Below are 20,292 nucleotides of genomic sequence, written 5' to 3'. Positions count from 1 at the left end.
TATAAGTTAATGCACAGTATTGAATAACACTATGTAACAAAATTTTTATTTTTTCTTGTTCCTGGGCAGAAAGTGTTATTTCCCAATTGCTCATGCCTGAAGTAAATGGAAAAGACATGTTTCTCTTCAAACTTTGCTTTTGTGACCTGGGAGTGTATAATGAAAACATGATGGGAGACTATATTGGGGGCTGATACGTGAAAGTGTGAAACATAACAGTTGCAAATCTCTAAAGACTATTCACTTCTAAACATTTTTGTATAACTTAAGTATAAAAAAAAGTAAATCTGGATTCATATGTTTTATTTAGACCTTATGTAAATGAAAATGTGCAAATTTGCCCATTTTTACACAGAAAATAGGTTAATTTCTAAATTTCATAATCCAGGTCACAAAAGAAAAGTTTGAAGGGAATAAGGGCCATTTTCTGTACTTTTACAACATAAGCAATTAAGAAATAATGCATATTATCCAGGAACAAAATTTGTGTTACATAGTATAACCAGAAGTTAACATAATAAAATTAAAAAAAAAAGAACAATATGGATATGTTTTAATTATTACTTTAGTGGTAGGAGGAAGGACTGGGATTGTCAAGCATTTAGTTTGGCTCTCTTGATTGTCTTGTGTGATTTAAATCACAAATTTGTAAGTGGTTTTTACTTTTACTGATATAGGATGCCTCACATATACTCACCTGCATTTTTCTGCTCTGTAAATTTTTAAATGTGGTCTTAGTTTGAAAAGAAAGTTTTTCAAGTGTAATATGTAGAGTTTTATGTATAATTTTTGCATTGACAAAAGTGTCTCCTAAATTGGTTTTGGATAGCTAAATGTTGTGGGAATATGGTATGCTTAAGAGTATTGCACATTCATGTATGGTGTAGGTTTGTATATTACAATAGATTAGCTGACAGTTGTTCATAGTTTTATTCTTATGATCAAAGTTCATGTTCTGTTTTTACAATTTCATGATTAAAAGTGTAGTGACAGTGTGCTCATTTACTGGTTAAAGTTAGTTTTTTTTTAACCTCATAGCAAGAAATATAGCTACAAATACTGTGGTGCTTTCTTTTGCCTCTGGTATGAGACTTACAGAGACTGATTGTAGAGTTAAGGTGACCACACTGTGTATACAGTAATGTATCTATCATTTACCCTATTCTTGCAGCTGGTAAGGGCCTGTAGAGACTCAGTTAAAGTGGTGAGCACAAATATTCATCAAAATGCCTTTCTCTTGTGGCTGGTTTTGATCCATTAAGTCTGATAGTAGCGGAGGTAAGCACACAGGGTATGGTCTGAATGAGTTCCATCCTTTCTACACATATTGACCATCTGATATCTTGTATGTAAATAATCAGATGGCCATGTATTTATTCTGTCCCTTCTTGCAACATAATTATGGTCTTTTTGCTTTTTCAATTCTTCTCTGCAGATGAAGAATGTACCCTGAATTAAACAAGGTACAGTCCTCCATAGGTGTGCACCAATTTGCACCTCTGTTACAGCCTATAGGTTTCCTTCACATCTCTTCTGAAAGGGCTTGTCTAGGTAATCTTTACACTGGCATCTCCACCTTCTCAGCACAGGATTCTAGTTAAATATTATGTTAATATTTGTTTCACATGTTAACATTTTCCTTACTTAAAAATGTATTTCCAATAGGTACTCATCTCTTCATACATTCCCAACAATCCACTCCACCTCCAGTGCACATTGTTTCACTGCCTTGTCAAAGAATGAAAGTTCACAAGTGTGAAGTGCATGAGGTGTTGTGCATGGAGATGTATTGTACTCCTGTTGGTAGAGGGCTCTGCTGTATGTCATGTTTTGATGTGAAATTAGGTGGAAGTTGTCACAAGGCTTGTTGGTGGCTTATAAATCTGTTTGGCAATATTTGTGAACACATAAGGAAGAATGTTTAACTATATCCAGAGGTATCTATTGGAAATATTTTTTTCAGGTAAGGAAGATATTGGCATTAAGAATTTTGAGTTTCATCACTGCTATGTTTGCATGTATAGGTGACTTAAAGTGATGCTGCAAGTGGTTTAGGCCTTGTTGATTGTCTTATCTGACCTAAAGATATTATCTCGCATCATTTTCAACTATGAGGTTTTACGAAGGAATTTTCAAATTTCAAGAAAGGCTTTGTTCTTATAGTTAAACATATTCTTAATTAATGGATATGAATATTTATTAATTTGTATGAATTTACCATGTGTCTTAACAGATAAAGAAATGACAGTTATCAACTACAGTTTTTTTTAAATATTAGTTATCTTTCTTTGATTGCTCACAGAAGTCATGGAGAATTTTGATCACTTTTTTTTGTATATTAAATGTTGTAATATTTACTTACTCATGATTTCAATTATCACAGTTATGTCTTTGAACCTTCCTTGTTTTTTTAACACTTATATATGTAACAATGTAGGTGTTACTGTCAATTTCATACTTCTTGTTAGTCAGCAGGTTAACATATCAGCAATCAAAGCTCACCTGTTATCATTTGCCTTTAAGTACTCTGCAACTTTTTGGTTTAACTATTATTATATTAATTTATTGATAATATCTGTCTTTTCTTTATAGTTTATTTCTGATGGAAATGCTTTTCTGATTTTCTCAGGTACATATATGCTCTTGTGAGTTCTGAAATTAACATTACCTGACCAATTGTACACTTTATCTGCAGTAAATGTGTTTTGAACATATGGAATATCTTTTTTTCACTGACTTACAATGAGTCATTATTTACTTTGTAAATTTTTGATGTAATCTACTGAAATCGCTGAAATATAACTGATTTCAGATATACATGTAGTTTATCTTGTTCCTTTGCTATCTGTCAGAATTGCCACAAAATATTTTTGAATTTAAATAAGGTTTTTGTAAATGCTGATCATCATATGTGTTTTCTCTGACATTCTTTGCTTTCACATCTTTGACAATGTCATAATTTATAGTATACTTGTTGAGAACATGCTTTATGGTGCACACATTTTTTATACAGTGGGAGGTGTGGCCTGTCCTGGGATGCTTACATTGCAGTTTGTTATTAGGCCCATGTATTTTCATGAGACTCATTTGGATCCAATATGTGTGTTTTTTAAATTAGTGTAATTAAGAAATTCCCATTTTTTAAATTTATAGACCATTTAGAGAAGACAGCTAGTCAAGTTTAAGTTTAATATATTTTGTAAAGAACTTAATGTCGTTTGATAATGGTAGCCATTTTGTCAGTCAGTTCAAATATTTTACTTTTAAATATGAAGTGAGATTGTTTCACCACAAAATATAAAGTTGTTTTAAAAATATCTTTAGTTATATCCTGCAAAACTTGATTTTCAGTGAACACAAGGCTAGAACAAAGATAATTAATATTGTTCTGACATAAACAGTAACTTTCTATCATGACTAGCACATTGATTATTATCTTTAAACTGTGTCTGTTTTAGGTCATTAGCAAATTCAGAAGTATCTTTCACAGAATATTCATTTTTTTCAAAGTTATTTTTAAACTGGGTCAGAAGTCTTGCTAAATGATTGTGGGTGCTTACACTTGGAACATTTTTTTGTGATAAGCATTTGGAATAAATGCCGTGTTTTAATAAATCTCATGGTAAGAGTGCAAACAACAAAAGTTTGAGCAATGAGTGAGATTGGTTTTAACCAAAATTAATATAACTGTAAACATACATGTGATTGCTTTGAATTTATTGACGTATTCACTACTGAAGATGCACCGTGTGCACTATTGGTGAGTACTGTTTTAAAATGCATATTGACAGCAGTACACTGTAAATGTGAGATGGTTTTCATCTGGCTGTAATAATGGAGCTTCTGCCATCTCTGGTTACAAGTAATCATCAACAGTTGAAGATGTTAAATGTTTGCTATTAGAAAGCAAAATTGGCTCAAGCATTAAAGCAGTGACAAGAAAAAGAGCAGATTTTACAATACAAGCAGAAGAAACATGAGTTTTAATTTATAACTGGGACAAAAAAAAAATATGTATTCATCGTGTGATATGCATATTGTTGATAAATCCATATTTTAATTTGACTTTTCCACTTTTCATTGAATAAAGTTAATTTTCAAAATGTTTCCCTTAGTAGATTTCTAGATGCACATGTGTGTCTACAGTATCTGACTTCCATAATTTTTGTGTACTCCTGAGGATACATATATACAACTTAAGAAAAATAAATATATATAATTACATTGTTCATTTATTGTTATTATTGCTATTGTTTATAGGGAAAACAATGGTATTACACTAAAACTCTCTATTAACACCTGCTACAGATGATACCAAATATTAAAGCAATTAATACTTCAAGGAGATAAAAAAATTAATTCCAGTTACACGAAGTAAAACTTCATGTACATTTTATTAAATGTATGTATGTGTTTGAAGAATTATACACACGTTTCTTCACATAAAATATCTTATTTTAAGCTTTCATCCCTCTTACCAAAGCCTCCATTGGCAACAATGCACCAAGAATGACAATTCTTTCTTCCTGTGGAACACTGCATTAAAATGAGTGTCAAGGCAATGGGCATAACAATAAATGACATCTGATATTAGAGTTATTAAACATATATAATCACTTTTATTGTTCTGTACATTGTTGCTTGATTTAGGCTCAAATAAGAAGACCAAAAGGTCTCAAATATTTTAACACAGAGAAAAGTCCATGTTAATTTATCTACATTTATGAACCTTAATCATAAAACAAATCAATTATTTGTATATCTTTGGATTTTGTCAGGTTTTTACAAGTCGTCATGGTTGTTTAAAGTAGTTACAATAATGCTGTTAACACACTGCTTTCTTTCTGAGACATAAACAGTAGTAGGTGTTTATTGTTCTGCAGTAAGTTGATGAAAAGCCATCTCGTTTGGGTGTTTGGTACATAACTAATATACTATTAACTTCTTTGATTGACATTGATAGTCTGTACATATGTCGGCTCATTATGGCCAGGTGGGTTGAGGCGTTCAACTCATAATCTGAGGGTGGCACCAAACGTGCTCGTCCTTTCAACCATGGGGACATTATTATGTGACGGTCAATCCAACTGTTCGTTGGTAAAAGAGTAGCCTAAGAGTTGGCAGTGGGTGGCGATGATTAGCTGCTTTCCCTCTAGTCTTACGCTGCTAAATTAGGGAACGGCTAGCGCGCAGATGGCCTTCGTGTAGCTTTCCGCGAAATTCCAAAAACAAAGAAACTGTAGATATGTAATAGTTGCATCATTTTGTATTCCTGCTAAAACACTTTGCACATGCATGCTCCCTGTTATTTTTCAGAATAAAACAAAACTTGGTTGTCCAAGTTGGTTGAAACTTGCATGTTAAAATATTAACATCCACAAATGAACAGTGTAAAACCCTGCATGATTTGCGTTTAAAACTTATGTATGTAATACAGCTGGTTTACACTGGTTTGTAGTATTTATATTTAATACAGTTGGTTTACGCTGGTTTGTAGTATTTACTATAATTTTGTCATATCAATCACAACCAACAAAATCAGTGATAAAGATTTTGTGGTTTGAGGATATTTAAACATGGATATGTTATTTTAAACACAGGTTTACCTGATGAAAATAATATAAAGTTGTATAGATATTGATGAAACATCACTCCAGAGTAATTAAAACAAGCATTTTGTTAACACCTGTTATCATAACTGTTATTTATTCCTTGGTTTTGATTATCTGTAAATTTTAAAAGATATTTTATAGGAATCTCCCATAGGATTTTAGGGAACATATGCATATATCAAAGACAGCAAATGACTTTTGGTAAATGTAAGTAAAGGAGCAGTAGAAATTGTAACATTTACAATTGTGAGGATTGATTTAAAGTTCACAAATAAAGTGAAAGCAAAACATAAGGAATGTACATCTTTTTTGAAATAAAAGGAAAATAAATTTCATCTACATATCTTTTGTGGCAAAGTGGCTGAAACTTAACATATCAATATGAACATGCTGTGTGTGTTTGTAATGACAGAGAAATGCATTTCTTATGTAAGCCATACTTTCATCCTTATCTTAGTGTTTTTGCCTCTTTTTTTTTTTTTTTTTTTTTTTATATATATATATATATATAGAAAAACCAAAAGCATTTGAGTTCAAAGATCAGGTGAGAATTTAAGATGCAGTTGGTAAACCATAAAGAAGGATATATGTTCTGATAGAGATAAATATCAGTAAATTGTAGAATGTAAGTATTGAAGAGAGTTCAATCATTGGTCGTGAGATGTTTATTTGTAAAGGGAATTAGCAGATCTGAGGATTTAAAAATCAAGCCAAGGAACCACTTGCATAGATGGACCAAACACACATTTCTCAGGTAATACTGTATTTTTCTATTTGTTCTGGTTAGTGAGGAGTTGTTAGTGAAGGGTTTCAGGTTTGAGTGACTTTCCAAAACACCATCTTTCCAACTTATATGTAGTCACATTTCTTGAAGATTTTTATAACATTTCAATTATTAGGATGGTTGACAGCAGTGCTTAATGTTGTGAGAATATTACTTACATGTTGATAATTTATGAAGTTTTATTATTTGGGTGTTTTACATATTTTCTAGTTATAGAAAGGGATTAAATTTTCTACTTTAATTATAAAATAATTTAGAATTTGTATTGGGATAACTGTAATAAAAATATATGGACTTGTATGTGAATAGATAAAGAAATTTGAATAATTATGTTTTAGTGGGGATAAAAAACTTTTTCATTTTTAGCACTTGCTGAAATTTTAACTCAGTTGATTGTGATATATCATTATTGCAGTTGGTGTTATTGGAGATTTGTTTAACATTCTGTAGATGTTCTGGGTGACTTTATATTTTTTACAACTCTGGGGTAAAAGAAACACCAGCTTGGCAACATTCCTCTGAAGGTCAAATATCTTGATTATTTGACATTTAAAAATGAAACTTTTAGTGGTTTGGTTTGTTTTGAATTTTGCACAAAGCTACTTGAGGGCTGTGCTAGCTGTCCCTAATTTAGCAGTGCAAGACAAGAGGGAATGCAGCTAGCCATCACCACCCACTGCCAACCCTTGGGCAACTCTTTTACCAAAAATTGTGGGATTGATCATCACATTGTAATGTCTCCACAGCTGAAAGGGTGAGTGTGTTTGGTGCGATAGGGATTCGAACATGCAACCCTCAGATTATGAGTCGAGTGCCTTAACCACCTGGGCATGCCGGGCCATAAACTTTTAGTCAAAGAAGGTTTTCCAACTACTCCTTACTCCTGATAATTTACAATACTTGTATTCTGAGTTAAAAGTATTTTAAATGTGTACAGTAACTATAACTTTCATTACTCATATATTTTGGTATCTAGTGATGGATCCCATATGTTTTGTGTTGTTACTCATAGGTCTGGTTTTGACTATATTAAGATGTCAATCCTATTATATTTTTTTTATATTACTTTTTATACATAAAATATGTTAGAGGTCCCTAGTTCTTTAAACTTCAGGGTTTTTACAAGAGAGGGTGGTCCAAAATTATCTTTCCTATTTGAAAATTAATAATTAAATCCTAAAGAAATATAACCATGCAGTTTTCAACATTTTGTAGCCCATCTCAAACAGTTTTTTAATGTCATGTTTTTCACTCCAACAAGTAGTATTACCCCATAAAATGGGAGCCATGCAGGAAAAGGCTCATTGCAATGTACTGATGAGGGTGGGTCAGTTCCCAGGCCTCCACACTTGTCAGACATCACTTCAGTATACTTCTTTCTTTCAGGGTATGTTAAGGATATTTTGTATCACAAACACCTATATAAAACACACTGGAGTTAAAGACCAGGTTAACAGATGTCACTGTAACTGTAAGTTGAAATTATATATTGGTTGGATGTGCTAAGAGCCTCCAGTGGTTTTTGTGTAGAATGGTACTGACATGTCAATAAAATGTCAATAGTTGGGCTATGAAATGTTGAAAACTGTATGGTTGTATTTCTCTAGTTCTTTAATTGTTAAAGTATGAAGTAAGGTAGATAATTTTGGGTCACCCTCTATTATGAGTATATACTGCCAGTTTGTGGATTAATTTTTTCAACTTAAGTGCTTCTCATGTTATGCTTGGTGTGTTATTTTCTTGATCTATGTTAGTTTCCTAATCTTTAAACAGATACCATCAAGTTATTGTTAACACACTCCTATAAGGCCTTCAAGAGATATAGCACAAGCAAAAAACAGTAGTTCACTTTACATCATCACATTATTTTGTCAGAACCCATACCTGACAATATTTCTAAGTAGTTTTGTACTTGAACACTTTGACTGCATAAATTTTATTAGTTGTGGACACAATCTCTCTATGTTGAAACCAGGGTCACTGCAGGTAGTCATCAAAACTATAGCTATCAGTATAGGACCTCACATTAAAACAGCTTTGAACATGCATAACACAGATAATTAAAAGGTTAACAAAACAACTATCAGTGTTAAAAGCAACCTTCAGTAGAGATTGAGCATGTTATAATCATGAATTGTTTACTCAGCTAACTCTCGAGAGAATAACGTTAAACTTTATATCAGAACACAGCAGAATCTTCAAAAGCTGCAGGGTCTCTCTTTATATCATAGGGTTATTAGTGACAATAACTGTCATTCTCTTGTTTAACTCTACTTGTATTTTAAAAAATATATATATAATTTGTTCTTAAATACTTAAGAATGAAGATAAATTTGTAAAGAAACAAATTATTATAAAACAAATAATGATTTGAAAGTATTTATGTTTTCTTAACAGTAAATAAAGATATAAGTATATTTATGTGTGTGTGTGTATATGCCCATACAAATATGTTGAGAGAGATGCATGGCTAAGTATGTATTTATAATCATCTGAAATACAATAATGCAGATTAAACCAAATTAATATAATATCGTGAATGGAAATAGGTGTTTCAGCTCTAACTTTTGTGCAATTTATATGTAAAAACAGCTGGTATGAGTAGAGAAAGCACTAGTAGAGGAGCGAACAATGTTTCAACCTTTGATGGTGAAAGAAGGTCGAAACATTGTTCGCTCCTCTACATAGTGCTTTCTCTACCCATACCAGCTGTTTTTACATGTATAATTTTCTCTACAGGTGGATTTTCTCATCATCACAGATTTTTATGCAATTGGCATTGGAGTTTGTACTAATGTGTAGTATGGCTAATAAAACCTGATGTATTGATGTTGCACTAGGTATAAGATTATATGTTTATACAATCATACCAAAATATAGTTTATATGATAGTATATGTGCCAGGAGTGTTTTAATTTAACATTTATGCTATCTTTGGTTGTTAATATTCCAGAAAAGGAAAGGAGACAGTGTTTCACCAGTTGTTGTTTTTTCTTCTATATAAATGCTTAACACATAAATATAATGAACAAAATAAAAAGACAGGTAATTGTTAAGAAAATCAGGTTTTGTTTTGAATATGATAAAAGTAAATCCTTAACATTAAGTTCACCCTTCTGACTGCCTCCAAATGTTCTCTATGGCAGTGAGACATAGAAAGTTGGATTTTGTATTGACAATATTGCAGTACTCAGTTTTCAAATCTTATGCCTCTGCCCTCAGTTTTGTTTAATGTGTGCAGGATGTGTGTTTGTGAGTTGCCTTTTTTTTAAATTACTGATCATGAAGTTTCAAATTCTTTCTCTTCAGAGTTTAAACTGTTAAACATTTCACATTTGCTTTGTTTTTATTTTACTGTCAATGACTGAAGTTGAAATTAACTGAAAATAAAACAGCAAATCACTGCTTGTATCGTTAGACTGTTTACATGACACTGAAATGTTACTCTAAAGAGCAACAAAGCAGATGCACAGAAGTAAGCTGACTTGACTTTGCTGTAAAAACATATGAAATATATCAACTCATGTATTCTGCAGTGTTTACAATAAGAATTCTCCAGAGAATGATTAACTTCTTGTTATACAAAGACAATTAAAAAATTCTCTGTATAACAGATAAAGAGCTTAAAAATTTATATGTTTAGTAATTTTTCTGAAAGACTTTCCTTTGCATGTTTCGTTTAGTATACCTGAATGTTTGACTTGTGATTACTGAATTATCATCTTTGTGGGTATAACCTGTATACACTTTCACATGTGTGTTTTTGATATTTCTTCAACCTAGATTTGCTGATAATCAGCACAGCTACAAAAGTTAATATCTACAATAACTATAAGAATAACAATGAAAGTTGAAAGAAAACTCAAACCAGCCCGAAACTTGGTTCATAAAGGGAATGTTGGAAATAGTATGGACTGAGAAGAAAGGCAGTGAACAAGTATTAGAACAAGAGAATATCATGTACAGCATTATAAAAATATAAGACAAGATGAGTTCATAAGTCATGTGATAAGGAAAGAAACATTTGATGCATTCATAATGATTAGGAATAGTGAATAATAACATAGAATTCTTGAAAAATACCAGCAATAGAGAAGAATGGATGATAATGATCATCAACACTTCCATGTGTGTGTGACATTGGAGATGTAGAAATGCATGTTTTTTTTATGACTCTTAAGAAACTATATTTTTAAAACTTAACAAGGAAAAATCTTACCTTTAAATGAAAACTTCATGTGTAATGGAGATTCTCTGAGGAGTGATCTCCATACTCTGAAGTTACCATTTGCTACATGGTGTCCTTGTCTTAATCAGAATTGCATACATTTGTAGATTTGGTACATCTAGTGGATCTACATTCACTGACACAAACACTAGATCTTTCATGGCTTTCAGAGTAAGTTGTAATCTGTAACTATCTATACATTTGTTGTACTAAATCTCTACTTGCATGGTAATATCTTCAGCTCTCTGATAGTAGAAATAGTTTTTCCATCTGGTTAATCCCATAGTTGTTGACAGCTCTCAAACTTCTGCATCACCATATTTTACTCTTGTGGCCACTGTGCTTGGTGCAACCCTTATGGTTGTCCAGGAGCTCTTTAAGAAATTCCATTCAACATTACTACTAAGTGCTTGCAAAAACTACTTTTGTAAATTATTGGAACTCTCAAAATCAATATAAAATCCAATCACTCTTTTGTTTAGATTAAAAATGTTTATACCGTTGTCAAGTTATTTTAATATACAGTTGGCAATATATTTTTCCATTCAGTGAAATGAGACTACAAAAGAAATTTCATATATTTTCAACTGGAATTCTGATATGTACTATAAGTGATGATTTTACACACTTTGATAAATGTAACTTACAAGTTATTTTGTAACTGTTATTTCAGTAGGTTCTTGTAAGAAATGTTTGTCTTTCCATAATCAAGAAGAGATGGGATTTTATTATTGTATTTATTTTACTGTCACATATTTTTCTTATCTATCGTATTAATATTGCTTTCTAATTTGCTTTTTATTATTTTACCTTCCCTTTCAAATGTACGCTCCACTTTGTTGTTATAATGTTTCTTCAGTTGCTTCATTATGTTTATAAACAGTCTCCTCTCCATGAAAATTGCATAATTTAATTACGTAATTAAAGTGTATTATTTGATTTTCAATCAAATTGCTCCAAGTTTGGATTAAATAAATTACATTAATATTCATGACTGTAAACTTTATTGTTTTTGTGAATTTTAGTTGTTTTATTAGAGGTCTTAAGAAACTGGACATAAACTTTCATTATACCAAATTTTATTCTTGCATGTGGACACTTTGTTTTCCTACTGGAGTCTTATACACTTTAATTTCTTGGTTAAAGCTTTGATAAAATAATTGCAACTAGCAGTAAAATCAAATATGTCACAAATCCTGATGCACAGTTTATTCAAGTATAAAAGCTTTTAAGTCATGAGTCTTAAATAATAAGTCCATGTTGATTGTTTTATTGAACTGAGATTTATATTATATGAAACTGATAATTTGTTGTCCTTCATTTCAATATTTATTAAGTATCAGATGGGACACTAAATTTTACGTTCTTCAAAATCAAACTTCCTTTGGTATAAGCTGTATGTACTTAATTAAAGCATAACATCACAACTGTATAACATTAGAATTGTACTAATACAGTTTCACACATTCTACTGATATTGTCTTATTAATATAAAAATTCTCAGCGAGTAGCACTTGTCTAACATAAAGAATCTTACATTTATGTCAACAGCTATGAATTATATCACTGCATAACCAAGATAGATAGTTCAAATAATTAAATTAATATTTTTTAGTAATTTGGATCTTGGAGATAGTTATAATTTGAGATGTACAGAACCCATTTGTTACAACAGAATTTCATTATAATATTATAATTAATTTAAACATTGGATATTGAACTTGTTAGTGTATCAAAAAATGTATTATGTGTTTTATTAATATCTTATTTACTTTCATACAATTTGAATTCAATACTAATGAAATTTTTAAAATATGTAGCACATGATATCAGAGCCTCCTGAATATACTAATCATGTTTCTTTATTATTACAAACATATTTATTACATACACCAATAATTCACATCAATAAATATTTACGTCTGTCAGAAGATCCATCATCATCATTGGTAATACTTAATTTGTTATTTAATTTATACCATGAAAATGTTCAATCAAAATGTGCAAAACATTACATTTCTTTAGTACAGAACTTTTCTTTTTGTCACTTACAAATATTTAGTTTATGTATGTAAGTTAAAAATACCTAGTATACATTTCAATAAACTACTTAAATCATGATACTAACAAAAAAGTCCTTCTGAAAACAGTTGTAGGGTATTACTTAATGAAATAAACCTAATTTGAAGTAAACTGAGGGTGGGGATCATTCCTGTTATTCCACAATAATCAGTCTCCTAAATAAAACATGGCCAGGAGGTTAAGGCACTAGACTCTTAATCTGAGGGTTGCGGGTTCGAGTCCCTGTCACACCAAACATACTTGCCCTATCAGTTGTGAAGGTGTTATAATGTTACAATCAATCCCACTATTTGTAGGTAAAAGAGTAGCCCAAGAGTTGGCAGTGGGTGGTGATGACTAGCTAACTTCTCTCTTGTGTTACACTGCTAAATTAGGGATGGCTAGTGCAGATAGCCCTCAAGCAGCTTTGCACAAAATTCAAAAACAAAACAAACCTAAATAAAACGCATCAATATATGGGATAATACCTGATCACTTAAGTTGGAAGTTAAATTATCTTAGGAAAATGTTACATTAAGTTGTAAAATGTTTAGATTGTCTGTGTGGGTGGTAAATAGTGAGTTTAGTTACATGGATTGTTTTTCTGGTTGCTCACTAGAACACATTATACTTAACCACAGAACTTTAATGTTCTTATGTAACATGTCCATGTATGTTTCAAAGTTGTTAAATCCTGTAAGTACTATAATACAGTTGAAAAATGATCATATTAAAAAGAAAATGGAACATGGATGTGGAAATATTTCCATTTGTATTACACTTGTTCCTAGTTCATTTGTATTAATCAGGCATTCTACTGCTGGATTAATTAATGTCTCTAGCATCTTCTGCATCTATACCACAAACATAGATACCTCATTAACTCTACTGATACCATGTCTACTTTTACATTTTTTTTTCCCACTCTTGCAGAGGTACTTGAAATAATAACTGTTATTGTATATTTTCAGTAGCTAAACAAACAGTGTCTGTGAAACACATTATCAGTGCTAGGTGTTTCATGCACAGTACAGATGATGTAAATATCCACTTCTAACAGAATTTTAAAACATGACACTAGTTGATGAAGCCCTTGCATATGCCATGTAGGTAATACTGAAAAGAAAGAAAAATATTACTGGTCAAAACAGAAGAATGTTTAAAAAAACCAACATATTTGCTGATTAACAGAACCAAACTAGCAGCAAGTACAATGTGAATTGAAATATTTCTATGTTTCATTTCTACTATAAGATGAAATTTGTTAGCTTTATTTAAGTGATTAGAAAATTTCTTTGAAAATGCATGAATTAATAAACTACATAAAAATGTTAAGTAATAGTGGACAACCTTGTTCTCTCTGATCATTAACATTCTTTGCTATATGCATCCTAAATATTTATATATATATCATTATTTGTACTTATTATGCAATTCATAACATTTAAACTTGTAGTAAAATACCAGTTCACTCACCTATTCAGTTTTATTCAAATCAGTCTTATTTCATGAGATTAACCGATACAATTTCTCTAGCAAGAATTATTTGTATCAATATCATGATTTGAGCAGTTTATTTTAAGGCATCCAATGTTCCCATTTCATTTTTCAAGGTAATTTATTTGTTCAAGTTATATATTATGTGTTGGTATCAAGGTTTTGTAACAAAACAATGTTTAGGGACAACAAGTGGTCTTTTGGTCCACCAGGCTCTCCTATCCTCTCAACCAAACTAAAACTATTAACCCACTGACTATGACTGCAGAAGGTTAGCAAACCATGTATGACATACATCCGACTGTCAGAGGCAGACTGTAACCTATAAGGGAGTCAGCATTCAGTGGTTTAAATATAAAATGAACAAATATAAAGACATTATCATTCATATGGTTATCAAAATTGTTCTTAAACTAATAACAGGAAATTTTTTGTGATGTCTGCAACTGTTAATATTCAATATAAATGTTCTGTCTTTACGTTTTAGTGCATTATTATAATACTGCTTTAGAACAGTGAACTTGCTACATGGAATAGAAGCTCATGGTGAACTAAGGTGTTTACCATCATTTCAAGTGTGAAAAGTGTTTACAGTATTTGGTTTTGAAAACTGTAAAACATTCTGTATCAATTTTACATTTTTTATATTAAGGTTCAATTTAATTTTTATACATAAACAATTGTTTAAAGGGTTTTGTATAAATATATGGAAAGCAAAAATCAATGTATTTATTGTGTTTATTCTGAAGTCCTGTTTAAAAAGATTATGTAATTATTACCTTCCTTTTCTTGAAGTCCTGTTTAAAAAGGTTATGTAATTATTACCTTCCTTTTCTTGAAGTCCTGTTTAAAAAGGTTGTGTCATTATTACCTTCCTTTTCTTGAAGTCCTGTTTAAAAAGGTTGTGTCATTATTACCTTCCATTTCTTGAAGTCCTGTTTAAAAAGGTTGTGTCATTCTTACCTTCCATTTCTTGAAGTCCTGTTTAAAAAAGGTTGTGTCATTCTTACCTTCCATTTCTTGAAGTCCTGTTTAAAAAAGGTTATGCCATTATTGTCTTCCTTTTCGTGAAGTCCTGTTTAAAAAGGTTATGTCATTATTACCTTCCTTTTCTTGAAGTCCTGTTTAAAAAGGTTATGCCATTATTGTCTTCCTTTTTGTGAAGTCCTGTTTAAAAAGGTTATGTCATTATTGTCTTCCTTTTCGTGAAGTCCTGTTTAAAAAGGTTATGTCATTATTGTCTTCCTTTTCTTGAAGTCCTGTTTAAAAGGTTATGTCATTATTGTCTTCCTTTTCTTGAAGTCCTGTTTAAAAAGGTTATGTCATTATTGTCTTCCTTTTCGTGAAGTCCTGTTTAAAAAGGTTATGTCATTATTGTCTTCCTTTTCGTGAAGTCCTGTTTAAAAAGGTTATGTCATTATTGTCTTCCTTTTCGTGAAGTCCTGTTTAAAAAGGTTATGTCATTATTGTCTTCCTTTTCGTGAAGTCCTGTTTAAAAAGGTTATGTCATTATTGTCTTCCTTTTCGTGAAGTCTTGTTTAAAAAGGTTATGTCATTATTAGCTTCTTTTTCTTAATGCTGTTTATGTTGATATTTTTTTCCAAAAAAAGATATTCTGCACTTTTTTCTTTGCCTTACTTATTCACATGTCAACAGAGATGTCAGTAGTTGATCAATATGAATTATATCACTACAGTTGTTTAAAGTAGTAATATTAAAAAATGCATGGAAGTATGAAACTGTTCATACCTTAGTTTAAAAGATTAAAAGTTTTCAGTATTGTCATTAATATGGAATTTTGTTTGATTATTTTTGTATGCTGACATAAACTTTATGTATATCAAATTGTTAGTTATTTTTCCTATAACTATTTTCTCATCAATATTATTTTCCTAGTAACTAGTTGATAGTAAATACTGGCTGCTTTGTTTTTGAAACATAAGTGATGGTTTTTTATTGTTACTTGATTTTTAATAAAAAATGGATTATCTATTTTGTACGAACATTGATTCTGTAGCTAGTACTTAATGTTTGGATAAGATATATATGCTGATACCATTTTTGTCAGACCTATTAAGAGTCACATTTTATTAGGAAAATACTTTTTTATATTCAAAAACAGAAATTATAGCTAATGTTAGTAATTTTTAAAGGTTATATTTTTACTTTCCAACAATGAGAAGTTGACTACTGGTAATCTAAAGGTAGTGTAATAGTTAGAGTTGTTTTGTATTTGAGATGTAAGTTTATATAGATAACCTCCTGAGTACTCTACAAGTGTCTTTTTGATAGCCTTCATTTTATTAAAGTATTATATTTATATTATACAATTGTATCACAAATATATTTTTATTCATATGAAATAACTGTGACATCTTTTTCTGTGGCTGTGTATTACAAGGATATATAAAACTTAAAGTTACGGTGTTTTAATAACACTTTCTTGTGTAGATTAATTTTCACTTACCATTAAACAAATTAAATCTAAAACTGATAAAATTAGTATCATACAAGTATAAGTTAAGTATGTAAATAGTAAGTTAAAAAGAGTGAGGTATTACTGAGGTTACACAATTTTTTTTATTATCAACAGGACTCTTAGGGTTTGAAGCTAACTTCATAGCTTACCAGCCCAACTAGATTATGCACTGTTACATATCTTTTTATAAAAAATAAGAAAAAAACAGACTAGAAATAATTCCACATAGGGGTTTTGTGGTTCAGGTATAACAATTAGCTATGTAAAAAGAAAAAAAAAATCAGAATGCATAATCTTGACACTTACATGTGAGCAAAAGTGTTGCATCTTGTTATTGTTCCAGTTCTTGGAGGTGCAACCCATGAGTGACAGAAGACAGCTGCATATTGGGTCTACAAAGTGAACCTATCAAATGGCAGACAAATAATGATTGCCACTTAAATGTCATCATGTGTTGTTGACAACCAATAAAAAAATTTTGGACACTTCAAATCAACTCACTCACCAGGTGAGTTTATTAGCAAGTTCTAAGTCGCCCATTCCAATTTTTAAATCTCTTTGGTGACTATTAATTTCAAGCCCTGAGTTCTGTACTACAAATCAGTTAATATTGAATGTGCTTAACAAATACTAGAAATATTAGTGCAAATGTTTGTATGCATTTATCAGGGACTAGTATTACATTAGAATTACAATTTTCTCTTGATAGGTATTTGTAGAAAACATTTTTTTTTTGAGTAGTATTGTAAAACAATTTTTTAACATTATAAGCTATATATTGATTTCAAGTTTTTGTTATAGGTTTAAAGAAGAAATGCACATTTTCTCAACACAATATGGTATTGTAACAGTAGTTTTTAATGTTAGAAAATGTGATAAGCTAATTGGCAACATACATTGAATATAAGATGATGGAGTTTTGATTAGTTGACAGAGGATTTTCCTAAAGAGCTTCTGTATATTGTTAATGTTGTTTTGTTTTTATTTTATATATAACCACAGCATTTTGAACTAATTTGTGTGGTTTTATGCAAAGAGTTGTAACAACTTGTATAGTTTAGAGTAAAGAAAAAACTACGATAGTGTAGTTTATGAGTATCGAACCTATAGTTGCGATGTAGGTTAAACAATTTTGTTTTGCTATCACTATTAATAAAGATTCTGTCTCTGAATGTAAAATTAAGTTTTACTGATTGTTGGAAGAGGTAACATTGTTCATTATACTAAGCTGAACAAAGACGGATATTGTATTTTCAAGGGCTCTCATTGAATGTTTGCAACTTTATTATAACCACTTGCAGCTAAAATATTTACTTGTGTTAAAAGTGGTTGAACAGTTTTCTGTTTGTTGAAGTGGTATGTTTATGATAACACAGTTACTGTAGTTAAACAGTTCCTAAAGTGTTATATTTACTTGTGTTAAAAGTGGTTGAACAGTTTTCTGTTTGTTGAAGTGGTATGTTTATGATAACACATAGTTACTGTAGTTAAACAGTTCCCAAAGTGTTATATTTACTTGTGTTAAAAGTGGTTGAACAGTTTTCTGTTTGTTGAAGTGGTATGTTTATGATAACACATAGTTACTGTAGTTAAACAGTTCCCAAAGTGTTATATTTACTTGTGTTAAAAGTGGTTGAACAGTTTTCTGTTTGTTGAAGTGGTATGTTTATGATAACACATAGTTACTGTAGTTAAACAGTTCCCAAAGTGTTATATTTCAATTGTGTTAAAAGTGGTTGAACAGTTTTCTGTTTGTTGAAGTGGTATGTTTATGATAACACATAGTTACTGTAGTTAAACAGTTCCTAAAGTGTTATATTTCAATTGTGTTAAAAGTGGTTGAACAGTTTTCTGTTTGTTGAAGTGGTATGTTTATGATAACACATAGTTACTGTAGTTAAACAGTTCCTAAAGTGTTATATTTCAATTGTGTTAAAAGTGGTTGAACAGTTTTCTGTTTGTTGAAGTGGTATGTTTATGATAACACATAGTTACTGTAGTTAAACAGTTCCCAAAGTGTTATATTTCCATGAAGAGTTACCAGCACACATCTCCTTATTTTATTCAGACTTTTCTAGAAAAGCTGTGAAACCCAGTGTTTTTTAACAACTCTGATGATAATATTATTTATTTATAAAGTTTTAAATGCAATTTTGGAAACTATAGCATATTAAGTGTGTTGCTACAGCAGCTTAAATAATGCTACCGTAGCTAAGAGATCAAGATATATGCTTTTCTTAATAGTTAATTGGTGCATGTAAAAAGAGCGTAATATTATATTACTCTATGTTACCTTGTACATCATTTGAATGGAAAGTTAATTTGTCCTGTTTTTAACTTTGGTAAACTTAAGTGTGTAGTAATTGAAATCAATTGATATTATTAGCATTGTATGTGTATCGAACTACTAATAAAAATGCATATATATGTATAGATAGATACCTATGGGTCATTTGTATAATGTATTTCATTTATAGCTAATAAACATTAAATGTGAAAAATATTTTTGTGTAATAGTTTCTGCAAATATTACATATTTATTGTTCAAATCTATGAAACATAGCTGGTAGGTTTGTAAAGCACAATAATAGTATCTTTTACAAACAAAGTAGTTTTATTCCAGAAACATAACATAGGTTCTACTACTCTAACATTAATATTCTGTAATAAGAAATATTACTTTGCCTTTTTTAATTTAAAGTGATGGTGTATTGAAACAGCATATTAGAGTTATAAACTTGTTTCATCATAACTAAGTTGAATCTTTTTGAGTAGATACACGTACTCTTGATCAGTATTAAGCTGTGGTTTTGACTACTTCTCATTTAGGCAGTCTCAGCACTTGGTTAATATTTTGCTCCACCCTCTATTATTCTTGGGAGTTTTATATTTAATTTTATATTTGCCCATTGTGACACCTATGATGTTTTTTTTTTCTCTCATATGCGATATTTAGGTACACTGATATCCAACAGTTATGTATCAAGAAACATCTGATTGCTGGGACATGAAAGTGGCTGGTGTCCATATTACGTATCATACTTAATTGTATGTTTGCCCATTGTGACACCTATGATAGTTTTTTTTCTCTCATATGTGACATTTAGGTATACTGATATCCAACAGTTATGTATCAAGAAACATCTGATTGCTGGGGGATTCATTTAAAGTAGCTGGTCCCCATATTACATATCTTCAGATTTGCAGCTACTGAAGCAGCCATAATATGTATAAACAAGAACAATATTGAACTGTTAAGTCAGAACAAATTCAAGTTCATAATATGATATCTTTAATTTTTAGATTATTTGCATCAATACCTATTTTCAATATAAATTCAAGGGAGGGAGATAAATCTTAACTTGTGCAAGTGTGTACATCCTTAAAGTAGAATATGACCATACTCCAGAGGGACACTGATCATATAACTAATAGCATAAACCTAATTAAGCAGTTTTTGTGGCATGAAACCTTAAGATAGAAAACTAGCACAAATTTTACAACCTACTACATCCTGTTCACCAGAACAGTAACTACATATACAATATGTATATTGTAACCAGTGACCTGAGTTTGCCTGATTAAAGTTGTATTCTTTGCTAGTTGTGAAAAGAAAAATGTAGTTTTATGT

General features: G+C 30.5%; 1 long non-coding RNA gene across 3 annotated transcripts; it reads left to right on the top strand.

Annotated features, from left to right (window-relative positions):
* The first annotated feature begins 1,078 nt into the window (after positions 1 to 1,078).
* On the top strand, positions 1,079 to 19,162 carry LOC143252113 (uncharacterized). 3 transcript variants are annotated; one of them, XR_013028832.1, is made up of 3 exons: positions 1,079 to 1,963; positions 6,125 to 6,156; positions 17,005 to 19,162. It is a non-coding gene; the product is annotated as an uncharacterized LOC143252113 (long non-coding RNA). The 3 variants fall into 3 exon arrangements; XR_013028833.1 differs by lacking the exon at positions 6,125 to 6,156; XR_013028834.1 differs by lacking the exons at positions 1,079 to 1,963; positions 6,125 to 6,156 and adding an exon at positions 6,163 to 6,366.
* Positions 19,163 to 20,292: the final 1,130 nt, after the last annotated feature.

The sequence above is a fragment of the Tachypleus tridentatus genome, chromosome 6, assembly GCF_004210375.1.
Source record: "Tachypleus tridentatus isolate NWPU-2018 chromosome 6, ASM421037v1, whole genome shotgun sequence".
NCBI classification, from domain to species: Eukaryota; Metazoa; Arthropoda; class Merostomata; order Xiphosura; family Limulidae; genus Tachypleus; species Tachypleus tridentatus.
Note: the sequence above shows the minus strand (reverse complement) of the source record. Positions and strands in the feature narration are given on the sequence as shown.